This window comes from Betta splendens, chromosome 1 (genome assembly GCF_900634795.4).
Source record: "Betta splendens chromosome 1, fBetSpl5.4, whole genome shotgun sequence".
Taxonomy (NCBI): Eukaryota; Metazoa; Chordata; class Actinopteri; order Anabantiformes; family Osphronemidae; genus Betta; species Betta splendens.
Window position 1 is genome coordinate 14676413 of NC_040881.3, and position 9700 is coordinate 14686112.

Sequence of the window (9700 nt, forward strand, 5' to 3'; positions counted from 1 at the left end):
TCTCACTTCTGTTTTTCATTGATTGGCTGTGGTTTGAAACCCGTGCTTCACTTCTTCCCTGCGTTGGCTTTAAGGAAGAGCTGAACAAGTTTTGTCAACACACTGGCAGGTAACCAGCATTAACACCAGTTACTTCCTCCATCAGGGCTTCAGTGTTCAGTGCGTAACTAACCTGCTGGCGTTGTTTTATATTCAGCCACTTAAGAACTGGCAAAAGGAAATCTGAGGTTGATTATTTCTAATTTAGAGGCCGAGCGGCTTCGTTAACCCTTTGTAGGCACCAGTGAGGGGATCTCCATCTTCAGTGTACAGTAGACCTAAGACACAGACACACAACATCCACGCAGACATACAAACATTAACCCACGGTGGGACCCTCCCCTAATCGGCCAGAGACGGGAGGAAGGGAGAAAAAGGCGGAATTAAAAACACATTCCTCTTCCCGTAAGACCGGGAGAAGGAGCGGTGAGTCACGGCAGCAGTTTGCAGCGGGTCCTTTTTAGCCCCAGACGTGTCGTCTACACGTGGAGCGTTGAGCCTGGGCTGATGGAGCCGTCTCTGCCTTTTCATCCCAGCTCTGGTGCTAATAAAGCCACTCATCCTCCGGTGGTGGCATGCGGCAGCTTTCCTCAAGGGATCACATACATTCAGCATCGTTTATTCATTTACTGCTTCATGGACGTCAACGCGGATGACAAATGTCCTTCTTTTTTGTCGCGCTCCCTCTTGATGGTCGGAGGTTTCCACGATCTAACGCACACACAACCACTAGGTTACACATGTGGCCGCACATGAAGGACACTCATGGAGGAAAGCCTCATGGTTAGCCTTGGCCCAGCGCCTGCGATCAACCTCCAGTCTGATTTTCCCCACAGAGCTGCCAGGAAAAGCTCTGACTGGGAAGTCGAGGGAATAAATCCTCCGTCTCTCATGCTTTTCATCTTTCCACCTCCGCCCCTCCATCCAGACAGTGCCCCCCCCCCCCCAAAAAAAAATCCAGACTCAAACCCCTGAAATGATGCTGCTTTTCCATTCGGTTCACAGGCAGCGTCCTGAGTCACAGACGGCGAGTGAGGCTCCAATCACACACACGCTGACAGCTTAATTGACTCCACTGAGGAGGAGCTCTTTGTATCTGCTCTCCATCAGACGCCCTGCGCGCTTCAGGTGGACCAGCCACCACTCGACTCTGTTCACACCCGACAGGCGGCGAATCACGTGACGCAAACCAGCGGGTTCCTGTTGTTGCTGCTGCCGATAACTTATCTTCTGAACACAATTACACATATAACACTAAGAAGAAATGTTTGATTTCTTCTTCTTAGCTTTAGGTGTTTAATTGTGTCTTTTTGCATTCAAACTATTACGATAGAATCTTTCAAACCAGTATAAAAGGCACAGTTTAGCCGTCAGATTCCAGTTTAAATCCAGGACACAGTTGCCGCCCACAGCACAAAGATATGCAGTTACAGCTGAACGTGTTAAGAAATTGCCTGTAAGTGTGACTGTGTTACAGGAAGTGACACACAGTAGCAGAATGTGGATCCGAGCGGTCAACTGGACACCTGGAGGACCCGCGTGCAGAGAGAGGCTGGTCTGTCCACATGTGTTCAGGTGGACAGACAGACAGACAGACAGACAGACAGACAGACAGACAGACACGCACGCACGCACGCACGCACGCACGCACGCACAGACAGACAGACAGACAGACAGACAGACAGACAGACAGACAGACAGACAGACAGACAGACAGACAGACAGACAGACAGACAGACAGGTCTCCTTCAACTCCTGCTGACCTTTAACGGTGGTCAAGGTGCCGGACGAATATCAGGGAAATAACACAATTTTCAAAGAACGTTAACTTAACAACTAACAAAATCCTGTCTTGGATGCAGTCATGGGCTTGAGTCATCGGACTGTGTTCAGGTCTGGGCAGCTCCACGGGACAAATAAACACGCACGCGGACGCATGGTAATGTGCACACGCGCACGTAAAAGGCCTCTGCGGAGCACGCACACGGCCGCGCATCCACTCCGTCTCCCTCGCTGCCCCGGCTGTGCACCCGAGGGGACGGCAGTGACTCAGGACGAGTCATACGCGCACACACACGTCGCAAACTCGCACACGACACGCAAATGTCTCGCAAAACATGCCAAACTGTGGTGAACTTTTATTGGCGGCAGTCCGCGCTGGGCTTTTGTTGCGTTTGGGGCACAAGCGAAGGAAGCGGGACACGGACCGAGCTCGCTGACCCGACCCGCTGCTGTGACCTTGTGATCCAGCGTCACGTGTGCTCAGACTTCACTCCTTTTCGTATCAGCTGCCGTTTTTACCTCGCTGAGCTGGAAACGAATCAATCACGTGTAACTGATACAATGATTAGAAGCCACGAAGCTGAAGTTTATGTTTATCTGAGGTGAACATTCCTAAATATCTTTGATGCTGGATTAGGGATTAGTCTCTAAATACACCTATTGACAGAATTAATCCAGATTAGGTGATGCATCTCAAAACATGCCAAAAGTCATTCACTGCAGGAAATTGGAGCAACTGACACCTTTATTTATTAGCAAGGATAACTCTAAGAGAGGGAGATTTGTGTCACATGTTCAATGGCAGCTGGACAACCTTTGAGTGACCACTCAGATATGAAAATCAGATTCACTGCTGACACCAGCGCGCGGCTGGTGTATGAATGTAGGCTGCAGATGCCTTGAAGGAACAGAGCAGAAAGGATTTTGGCACCGCTCTCCATCTGCACCCCCCACCACCACCACCACCATCACCACCACCTTCACGCTGAACCATTAATCAGAGGCAATATGAAGTCATTGCTCCCTCATGGGGTTTCGTTGCCTGTAAAAATAAACCGTTCATGCTTCATAAGAGCTGCTTACACTCAAATCAAGACCAATTTGATAAAGAAAAGCTACTGCGCTTGTTTGATTTTTTTGATAAAAGTAGCCACGGTAATGATTGATTGACTTTGTTTGCCCCGGGGCTTAAAAGCTAATGAATGCTCAGAGAAAGGGGAAGAAGAATCCTCATGTTCATCCGTGTAGCTGGAAGAAAGTGTCTCAAAGAAAGAAAAGAACAGAACAGAATATAAGCCAAATGCATATGACGAGAAAATATAGAACGAAAGGAAGAGGAGAGGGGGAAAAGATGAGAGGACAGATGGATGTATGTTGTAACACAGAATGGGGAGGTGAAGAAGGCTGGTTTAGCTGGCATGGCGTTTGCGAGCAAATGTATGCGTCACCAAAAGCTATTCCAAGATGCACAAACACACACATACACACACATACACACACTCTCTCTCTCTCCGTCAAACACACGTTTGATAGGCTTTAGCTGTTTCCTTGACGACAGTATAGTATTTTCGGGGATCAGAGGTGGTAGCTGTGTGTACATGCTGTGTGATTTGTCAGCGCGTTGTATCACTCTGCGTGTGCGTCCTCAACACAGCTGTTACAGGCTTGTTAGTCAAGAGCGGCGTGGCCAAAATTGCAAAACGAGGTCGTTTATTCTAGTGAATTTGACAGTTTTTGCGTCAAATCTTTCCCACATGCTCATGGAACAAGTCATCAAGTTCCTTAAAAACAAAAAAAAAAAAAAACAGAGCAGATGCAAAACATGATGGGGAAACGTGCGAACGTCTTCGTGGAGCACAGTTCGAAACTGTTGCAGCATAATCACAATCAATATTTTAACATATCAATTGTATTATTTATGTAGTTATAATTAATAACTTTCTAACTGTTCACATGTGTCATTTTAAGACTGAGACAATAAGTTCAGATGAGACGATAGCAGGTACATTTCCTCTGGCGGTTGATGGGGCCGATAAGAAGCAGTTTGCACTTCTCTGCAATTTGTGAATTGCTGCTGACGCTAATGCTAATGCTAATGTTAACTGCAACAAGCCAGCGGTCCTCGAAAGGAGTCAGAGCTAACAGGAAATGCTAATTTACGCTGTCACGCTTGGGACTGACAGAACCCTTGTCAGACCCTTTTATGTAAATGAATGATGGACCCTTGCATGAAAACACACACACACACACACACACACACACACACACACACACACACACACACACACACACACACACACACACACACACACACAGAGAGTCCCCACCTACACAGGAAGCACGTCCGCTGCTGTGCAGGATGTTGGGTTTGTAACACAGCGCGTTTCAGTGTATTATGAATGAGAGACACTCTCACTGTGGACCACAGTCTCACTCGCAGCACTTTTGAAGTACTATAATCTGTCGTAATCTTATTTATACGAGATGCTCGGCTCCCACACGTTTGATGAATGAAAAAAAAGGCCACAATCTGACACAGGTTGGCGTCTGTGAGCACAAAAGGACAAGATAGTTCAAATTAAATGCAGCTGAGCCCACTTAGAAAAACGGAAGCCATGCTTTATCACACTGTGGTTTTAAAAATAATATGCTTGACCTAATTTCTTCGTGTGTGGCGATGAAGTCTAGCTTGAGAGAAATATTCTTGCATACTTTTAAGATGAATTGGTTTTGACAAAAGTAAATATTAATAAAAGCTAATAAGCTACAATTCAACAAACACTGGAACTGCCATTAATGTTCAATTGCTCCTTATGGAGCAGTATTGCATCCTTAATTACTGGGTGTAATGTGTCAGTGACACAGTGGGGACTGACCAGACCAGTAAGTGAGCAGCAGCAACTGTTAGCATTACAGCCTAATCCACTTTCTACTGTACATAAAGTAGCGGACACTCCCAAAGGAGCATGTCACAAATTAATTGAAATTCATTGAATGGCGGTCACAAGTGTTATTATTAGAGTTATTAGCATTCCTGTTGATTTGCTTGTTTATTTATTTTCTGTTTTGGGAGAAGGTTCCCAACCTGGCAACCCAAACCACAGCACTGACCGTGTGCACACATGCATGCACGTTCGCTTTGATTGAGCAAAGACGTGACAGGAGGACTTTGTCCCACCGTTATCGCACACGCACCTATGTGTTCGTGCACCGCAAACCAGGGTCAAGTGACGACCTGGGGCGGAATTTTAAACACACGGCTTGTGCCAAGTGTGTCTACGAAAAAAAAAAGGAAATATAAAAAAACAACAGCCCGAGGGTGAAGAGCATGCTCAGCAATGCACACATAATGCAGGCACGTACGCGAGGAGCGAAGCTGAGGTAGGTCTAAGGATGGAGGTGCAGCTAATGAGGGACGATGGAACAAAGGGCCTGTTTTCTGGAGAACAGAGACAACTCAGAGCCATGGATAGATCTTTCTGCACACATCCTGATGGTTGCCATCAAACCCATCTGATTGAGTGATAACACCCTCCACCTCGTTTCTGGGCACGAGGCTCCACCAGTAATACCAGACAGCTGGGAGGTAGAAAAAAAAAAAAAAGCAAAAGTGCAGTTTAACCGTTTCGCTGCCAGACAGAAGTGACTATGCTGTCGTTGTCTGACTAAAAGCTCCTCTCTCAGTTTCTATATATTAGTGGTTTCACTCCAATGAGTACTGATGAAAGTGTCACCAGGCCTCTCCCAGTCACGCCTGTCTCCACCACCGCGTTAGAGATTACTGAGCTTCTACCAGGCAGCATCTCGCCATCGCTCATTATCTGGCGCTTGTTCCTAAACTGCCACAAAATGAAACCTCGTTCTCTGACAGAGAACTCTTGAAATCAGTACCCGAGCACATATGGTCCGTGTTTTATGTGAAAAAGTTAAAAATGTGAAGTGATCGCTTCACTTCTGGGTCTACGGCGCTTGTGTTCGTTCAGGGGATGTTTTTTTTGTCAAAGGTATGACTATAAATGAGTGATTGAGGCTCCCCCTCGGTGCGTCTCATTCCCCTTTGCTCTCATGGGAATGCCTTCTTTGATTGTTGTGACGGTCACATTGAATGAAAGGAGCAAAGCTATGCTCACTGCCCAGGCCTTAGCTGGATCCCACAGCCTACAGTCGGGCGAGAGGCAGGGTTCACCCTGGAGAGGGTGCCTGTCCATCACAGGGCTACATGCAGTATATGCACAGACAGCCACCACACTCTCACACCCACGGGTGATTTAGAGTCTCCATTCAACCTGACTGCATGCTTTAAGACTGTGGGACACATGAATGAGGAGAACATGCGAACAGAAGGGCCACTGGGGATCACACCCAGCACGGTTAGTACAAAGCCAAGTGCATTCTACCACGTAAACGTAGTGTTCCCCTTCTCAAAAAGCTGACCATTATGGAAAGTACAATAACTGAAAACATGTCCCTTATCACGTTTTCAGAAGAGCACATGAACAATGTACTTGTGATGTTACTGAGGGACTGAGGGGAGAAAGCAAATGTCATAAATGAGTCTCATGTTTATAACTAACATTCTGTGGTTTGTGTTTTGGCTTGTGTGTAATTTCTACTATGGCGATTAGCATCTTTCCCAACACCTCCACACACAAGCACACACGCACACAGAGTTTACCTCTACACTTATTGCACTCAAAGGTCTGTAGACTGGAATACGGTGGTGACTAATTTGGCAGGAAATGTTTTTTACACCATAAAGCTTCCAGATAAAAGACCCATGAAAACAAAGGGCTTAGACAGAATTCTATCACACACACACACACACACACACACACACACACACACACACACACACACACACACACACACACAGAGTAAATGCGGTAGTAATATCTACTCAACAACAAGTAAAACCTTTCTCCTCAGTCACAGCCACAGTCTGAGGAGAAGTCGTATCGATGCACAAATGATCATGGAACTTACTTGTAGATCTGAGTTGAGGCATATATGAAAGAAATCACTTTTGACCCCCTTTCTACTCGGCCACTTGACATTCTTTGTATGACAATAAGAATCCTTTGACAGGAAAGTGTGTGTGTGCGTGTATGTGCATGTGTGTGTGTGTGTGTGTGTGTGTGTGTGCGTGTGTGTGTGTGTGTGTGTGTGTGTGTGTGTGACAGAGAGGAGAAAACCCAGACTGGTGAGCCACTTCTGGTAAAGAAAATACAAGTGGGCTTTGCTTGAAGGTGACATTTGTGCTGTGCAGTAAATTATGGCTGAAATGTTTGTGACTGCAGAATTCAGACGAAGGTTTGAGGGGCTCGAGTGACTAATAAGGAGATAAGGTTGGAGTGTGTTATGACTGGGATCCTTCTCGCTCTTCTCAATTGGATTATGTATGAATTAAAAATGTTATGTTAGGATTTTGCTGGTGTCGTTGACTAAACCATTTATGATGCAGTGTAATGATAACATTCAAACAGACAGTTGACGAGATGATGAAATACTGACTGTATAATTATATCTTCAGCTGGTCTTTGTTGCTTGCTTTAAACGTGTCAAAGCAGAACACTGTAACGAGGGAATCGTCTGGGGCGGTCGACAGGCGTTCACCTGAACTCAACTGCCCTTGAGCCCGGCCGGGTGCTCGGCGTTGGACCAGTCACGCTTGGCTTCTCGCAGAGCCAGGCCGCGGCTTCCACTTCCCTTCACTCTTCTCTGCCACATTTCCAGGAAGCAGCGGGGTCGAGAAGTGCTGAGTCTCGGTGATCACCAGCCGCGCTGAGAGCCTCAGAATGTGCCGCGGGCGCCTACACAGTTTCAGACTCGACCTGCACTGACGGCCTCGCCAGTAACCACACGATTAGACACACTGTCCTTTCCCTGGGTGCTTGTTTTGTTTGCTAAACATTTCTCATAATGCTAATACAGGTACTTTCACTTACAGGCAGAGTTGCAATGAGGACATGCACTGCCATGCATTATAGCGGCAAACACACAAATTATTCACACACCCTAATATTGTCCATAATAAAATCCAAATATATAAATATGCAGTTCACTCTTGGAGGCACATAAAACACAGACAGAACTGTTCTTGGAAATCTGTATTGTTTGGGGTTTGGCCTCTTACTACAGTAACCAGATCAGTAGATTAACAACGCTGCCTTTGAACTGGGAGATAAACATAGCTACCGTGTTTCATTTGAATTACCTGCTGGGAAATTGTGTAGGCTGCAGTGAGGCTCCTAACCTCAAAACCAATACCACAGTCTCTCATTCTACGCGTGGAGTGTAAATAAGCCAAGTCATTTACCAGCTACGGTGATTAATGTTACGCTTGTCTCTCGTGTGAATGAGCTCCTGAGCACCTTTTCTCACAGGTCAATATGATTTTTTTTTTTTTTTTTTTTTTTTTTAAAGGAAGGAATCCTGCAGAGAGTTTTCCACGAGGTCGCGATCCACCCCCTCGGAATTCGAGCGCAAGGCACGCGTGATATGCAGCAACAAACCTTGACCCGAAGCTTTCTGCTTCGAGCGTTGGATGACGAGACGGATGCCTGTCCTGCAAATGTGTCTCTGCGTCCTCCTGAGACTAATAACAATAATAATAATCATTGGATGTGAACTGGTTAGACTGAAAGATGCTGCTGGGTGAATGCTCATCTATTCGTAAACAGAAACAGGCGAAAGTGCCTTCCCGTTGAATACCGAGCTACTTGTTTAAGTGAAGTACAGCCCTGCTGAGAAAGTTCAGCTGCAGATGAGTGATAGCTCACAGATAGAACCATTAATGTGCTTTATAATTAGGCAAAATGTTTGAAAAGGCTAATTTGCATCCATAGCAACCAAACATGACTGTATTGTACTGAAAGCTTCTAACTCTGTTTGTTTTAATGTGTTTTTAAAGGTTAAACCAAGTAAAAGCTATGTGACCTAAGTTGTTAACGCATTATTTATGGTTTTATTGCTGTTACTGTCACAAACATGAGCCGTTAATGTGAACAAACGCTTGTTCCTACATCTGCCGATGCGTTGAGTCCATTACCACTATCCCTGACCCGACCCTCGCCAAGCCCACGGTTGCCACACCGGCACCACAGCTGGCCCGTTACTGCAACTTATTGAGGAAATGAAAACGCGGTGTACCCAAATCCTCCACGCACTGGCCTCCTGCCCCTTCACATTCACTTCTCCTATTCTGACAAAGAGGAACACTCTGCTGGCGCCAGACAGGAATCAAATGTCCGCAACACGGTCCACCTTTCCTCCCTCAGCTTCAAGATGAACGTAAATGTTACAGTAAGATGGGGCACGAGAGGATTTTAATTTTAGCTGATTAGTATTTATTTGATTTACGGCTACAGTCACAGATTAAGGCCAAACTACATCAGCAAAATGTCACAACAGCGTTTCAGTCATTTACAGTATATCAACCCTCAGAGTTTCACAGCAATCGTATGATGTCTCTTGTTTGGGTGTGCCTGGAGAAACTGGAGTGCTTTGACTCCCACTTGCTTCGTCACTTTACTCCTTTGCTCATTTGTCATCAGTTTATGAACTATAGGGGACCTTTGTTGTGTTTTTAATTGTAGGTCAAACCAGGGACTTCTGTCATTTAAGCCTCTTCTTTTTCCTTGGGTTTTCCTTGATTGACTAATACGTATATGCATGTGCATAATTAACAGTTCAATTGTCATTTTTACTGACAACTGAGGTGTAAATGTTCTGAGGCGAACCCAGAATTAGAGCAGGCAGTACATTATAGCTCAATAGATGAAAGAGAAAAAGGGGCACACAGCACAAAACTCTAAATGCCAACTCTAGCTGGTAATGTGCTCAAATACCTGCACGAGAAGTCTTAAATCATTGTGTAAAA